Consider the following 5,682-nt stretch of genomic DNA (forward strand, 5'->3'; position numbering starts at 1 on the left):
ACACAAAAATTCAATAACTCAGCATGAGCCACCTGTCATCTCTGCATACCTCCAGGAAAACAGGTGGCAGGCCCAGAACCACCAGGCCACGTGTTTTTAGTGGGGTGGAGAATTATGCAGTTGTGGGTGAATTTGGAGACAAAATATCCTATTTACATTGCCTCTCTAATTTTCTTTCAGAATGTTGTATTTGGGGAGTGCATATTATAAATATGAATAACAAGCACCTTAAAACATGCCGACACGAAAGCAATCAGCAATAAGGTGCCTGTGCACAAGGAGCGGATAACACGTCATACGTGAAAAACGACTTACGCAGGTGACTTAGGGGGTAGCTAAACAGAATTATTACTTTGAATCAACATAAGAAATTTGCTATCAGTAGCTCATTTACCTCCTACCTAATTTTTTCTGTATGATGAGCATGGCAGTAATCACCTGTTATGGTTTGGGTGTGAGGTGTCCCCCAAAAGCTCACATGTGAGATAACCCAAGAAGGTTCAGGGAAGAATGATGGAGTTGTGAGAGCCTTAACCCAATCAGGGCATCAGTCACCTGATGGGATTGAGTGGTAACTGAAGGCAGGTGGGGTGTGGCTGGAGGAGGTGAGGCATTCGGGGTGTAGTTTTGAGGTATATATTTTGTACCTGTGAGTCTCTCTGCTTCCTGATCATCATGTGAGCTGCTTCCTTCTGCCACACTCTTCTATCATGATGTTCAGCCTCAGCTTGAGCCTAGAGGAATGGAACCTGCCATCTATGGACTGAGACCTCTGAAACCGTGAGCCCCAAATAAGCTCTTTGTCCCCTATAGTTATTCTGGTTGGGTCCTTTAGTCACAGCAGTGAAAAAGCTAAAACATGATCTTTCTTCTCTCATAAGCTTTTTCTAAAAGGAAATCTCTTTATTTTATGTGTATATAAGATTCACCATTTTAACCATTTTATAAGGGTATAAGTCAGGGAGCTCATGTGCTGGAGTCACATGCACAAGGCTCTGGGTTCAATCCCTAGCACCACACACACACACACACACACACACACACACACACACACACACACACAGAAGTATAGTTCAGTGACATTAAGTATACTTACAGTATTGAGCAACCCATTATCCACCTGCAGAAATTTTCATCAACTAAAATTGAATTTATGTGCTCATGAAATAATAAGTCCCCATTCCCTCCTTGCTGCAGTCCTGGTGACCACTATTTAACTTTTGCCTCTATGAATTTGCCTAGTCCAGCCTCCACATGTAAGATTATACTACATTTGTCCTTTTGCAAATGGCTTGCTTCTTTCAGCATGACGTCTGCGTGGCTCAGCCTTGCTGTAGCATGTCTCGGATTGTCACTTTTTCTGATGGCTGAATAGTATTCCATTGTATATATTACATTCTGTTTAATATGTTCATTTATCAGTAGATGTTTGAGTCATTTCCACTTTTTGGCTATTAGGAATAGTGATGAATATTGAAATGCAAATTTGTGTTTGAGATTCTACTTTCGAATCTTTCAAATATTTGGAAGTGGAATTGCTGGATCAAGTTTTAATTTGATGCTCATTTTTTTTTTTTTTAAAGGCACGTGTCGCACCCTCCCCTGGCTTTAAGTAAAGTTTCATCATTGCTCACCTCTTCTCATCCTCCAAGGAGAGCTGGGCTTTTGCTTTCCCTGTTTCTAGATTGATTATAAAGTAGAAGTAGGTATAGGGGAGAAAAAACATTTTTTTCCTCACCCATCTCTAGGTTCATGGCTGAGAACCTAGAACAAAAGACAGATTGACAGGATAAAAGCAGACAGGTGCGTTTCATCTGTTCTATGCGACAAGGGAGACTTCAGAAACGAAGACCTAAAGAAATTGGACAAACTACTGTAGGACAAAAATGTTTGTGCTAAGGGTGACAGTGGGGAACTTAGCAGGTCCCGGGTGTCCCCTGAGGGTCTTATGACCCAGGGTGAGGGGAGGCTTAGCTAGGTTTATGGCCTGCTTCCATAGTGGAGGAGCGAGAGGACTTCTTTCTGGTGTCTGTGGCCTCTTCTGCTGTCATATGCCGTGGTGCCATGTTTTGGGGTAGCCTGTCCTAGGTAGAACAGGTAGAGGAAAAACCAGGACCAGGACGGGAGAAGGAAATGAAGAGGCTCCCAGTTTTCTGTCAGACTCTAGGCGTCTGTTTTAGTGGAGAACTCAGGTAAGGGGCAAAGCAAGTGGAAATGAGGTCAAGGGCTGCTCTGATCTTCCAGCTGAAGAGCTGGGTGGGGCAGAGGAGGAGAGGTGCTGGGGCAGGTGTAGGCCAGCAGGGTGCAGGACCGAGGGCTTACCAGGGTTGCTGCTGCAGGCTGTGATCGGGACCTGCGAGTTGTTCTGTTTGGAATTCCCCCGTTGGATTGGGCTTCCTGACATTTGACTCCCTACAGACCCTGAGTGGGGGAAGCTGCGTCCCACCTGGCCAGAGCAGCTGCCAACGCCTGCGAGTGTGTTAGCCGAGTCCCTAACATTTCAGAAAATGAAAATCAAAAACCAAATGCTTAATTAGAGGCAAGGTAATAACAAAATATGAATTGTTTCTTCTCAGGCCTTTTGGCTACAACCTATTAGTAAAGTGAATGCAGTATTTCCATCGCCTGTAGCCCAGGCTTTCAGCTCTGGTTTTAATTGGAGTTGTGCATTTGAATATTCATAAGTATGAATTGCAAGCTCACAAATCAGGATTATTTTTTGTCTAGAACACCAACCAGAAATCATGTCACCCTTTGTTTGGAAAAACAATATGGTGCGTGGGCTGGAATGAGGTTATAGTAACAGAATTTTCAGGATCCCAAATTGGGTTGTGTTCTGACACATGTTCTGATAAGGCAAAATATTTTAAATCAGTAGAGTCCTAGAAAATCCAGGACATATGGCTGCCTTAGTTTGGGTACTAAAATAAGATCCCTCACTCAGACACGATCTTTTCAGTCAATTAAACAGCATCATCCCAGTACATTTAAGGTGCCCTTGATTTATGGGTTTAGTCACTTCCTGGCAAGAAGAGCCCTTCGGGGTGGGTTTCCAGCCTCCTTTTGATTCTTTGCTCTCCACAGCCTACTTTTACCCATTCAGAACTGCTCAGTTCCACTTCCGTGCTGTGCACTCCATGCTTGGGCACATGAAGCCCTCTTCTCGTGGAACACCCTTCCCTGCGCTCTGCCCAGACAACCTCTGCTTCTTCCTGTAGACTTCACCTTAGCTACCAAGGGCGAGGGGAAGACTTCTTACATCACTTCTTACCTTGTGTTTGATCTTGGCGCCTCTGCCGTGCCTCCTGTTGTCTCTGCACACCTCCATCCTGGTGCGTTTCACAAGTCCTGTCAATTTTGATTCGTTTGTCATCATTTCCCTGAGGCAGTGAGCTGTCTGAGGTCCAGGTCTATTTCTTATTAGAACTCGGATCTCTGCCTTCTTACTGGAGTGCTTGCAACCCTAGACAGTCACACATATGAAAGACCAATTAACAATTAGGTGGATAAATGAATAAAATGATGGCAGCCTGCTCTAATTATGAAGTCTTGAAGGAATCAGGACTGCGGGGAAGATATTCAGAGAGTTGGCAAGTGAGGCTATAGGCAATGACATGATCGTGGAGAGAGCATCTGCAAAGGAAAAGAAAAGGAGAAAACTCTGCAGATTAGGAAGGGTAAGGAAGGCAGAGTCAGGAAGGAGAGGTGGAGACCTGTGTGCATCTCACCTGAGGAAGGAGTGAGTTTCTGATGTAGGGCCTGGGAGCCCCGGTGTGAAATCTGGAGAAGAATGAGGCATTTGGATTCTCTGCATTAAAAGTATTGATGCATTATCACCAGGATGACAAAAGTGAAAAGATTAAAAAAAATATATTGGTGAGGCTCTGGAGCAATCAGAATTCTCATACACCACCAGCAGGAATGTAGATTGGCATAAGCATAGAAACTGGCAATATCTGTAATATTAAAGCTAAAGATGTGAATACTTTATGGTCTCCCCAAATTCCACCTCTAGATGCATGCCAACAGAAATATACACATATTTTTATTGAAAGATTGTATGTGTGTGTGTGTGTGTGTGTGTGTGTGTGTGTGTAGCACCACTATTAATAAAAGGACTGGGCTGGAAGCTATTCAAATGCCGTCAACAGTGAATATATGAATAAATCGCAGTATATCCACACAATAGAAAACTCACAGGAGCCAGAATGAATGACCTACAAATGTCCACAGCAACATGAATAAACCTGATCCAATGTTTGATGGAAGAAGACAGACCCTCCAAAAGCATAACAAGCAACACTAAGTTACGATTTCAGGAGTCAGGATAGTGGTGAGTGAGCCCATGGGGGGGTGTGGGTGGGGGTGTGCTCCAAGGAATCTGGAATTTGGGAAGGTCCCTTTCCTGGGTGAGGGGCTGACCCAGAGCGGGTGCTCAGTTTGCACACACCCACTAAGCCTTTCACTAATACCTCATCCGCTTTGCTGTGTACACATGGCTTTCAGTACAAATTCTAAGACACAATCAAAATTCAGTTAAGGAATGGCATGAAACAGTATCCTGATGATCAAAGTAGACTTTTTTTTTAAAAGTATTGATGTTTGACAGACAATTTCAGCACAAAGGAAAACTCTAGTGGGATGAGGGAGGAGAGATGAGGGTTTGTGTCCCGCTTTAGAGGAGGAATTAAAAAAATAACAAAACACAGGTAAGCATACCTGGGTCAGGAAAAGAGCTGGGATTTCATCTCATTTTGTCCCCTTTAAGGCAGATACATCCAGGGCTTGTCGTCTCAAGAAGGGAGAGAAAGGATGAAGCCAAGTCTGAGAGAAGGAATGAGGATGGGATCGGGGCCAAGGTCAGAAGAGGATCAAGCTCCCTTCCTTAGAGTGCAGGGGCGGGCGGGAGGGCGGAGGCTGAGGCTCTGGTGGGTGTCCAGGTCTATGCAGGTTCAAGCGTGGGAGGTGGAAGTAGAGACAAGTCTTGAAAAGAGTGAAAAATGAGCAGCGGGGTTCCCAGGGACCATAGCGGGGAGACAGCCTATAACAGTCTGTGGGGGGCGCCCTTGGCAGGTGCCAGGGTGCGAGGCTTTGGGGTACAGGGAGAAATGGAAGGGAAGTGGGGTGGACTGACAGGTGGGCACAGTGGATGTGGCAGGGAGAGGGCTCCAGGGTGGTGAAGCATCTTGACACACAGCCCCGCCGGGGTCCAGAGTCATCGGCAGGGAGTAACTGAAGCAGAGTGGTCAGGGGAGGCTGGGACGACAGACATGTCTGTCCAAGGGGCTGAGGTCGGGGGTCAGCGGGGACCACGTTTGTGTGTGTAGGGGAGGGAGAGATGTCAGGCCAAGCTCCTGTGGCTCCTGGGGTAGAATTCAGGTCCTTCCTAAGTCCCAACTGTCTTCTCCTCTCATCCCAGAGTGAGTATTTCATTGTGGCCATAATCTCTCTACATAAAGCTCCTTAAGAAGCAAAAACTTGGGATAAACATTTTTTTTCCCCAATAAAAAGACGAGCCCTTCCTGCTGTACAGCAGTGGTGCTCATGGTGGACACAAGGAGTCACATCTAGGCAGGAATCCCTTTAGTCCCAAGAGGTTTGAGACTAATATTTGAATGCCCCTCAAAACATAGGGGTCTAATATTTGAATGCCCCTCAAAACATAGGGGGATTCTTAGAAAG

Source organism: Ictidomys tridecemlineatus, chromosome 6, assembly GCF_052094955.1.
Source record: "Ictidomys tridecemlineatus isolate mIctTri1 chromosome 6, mIctTri1.hap1, whole genome shotgun sequence".
Classification (NCBI taxonomy): Eukaryota; Metazoa; Chordata; class Mammalia; order Rodentia; family Sciuridae; genus Ictidomys; species Ictidomys tridecemlineatus.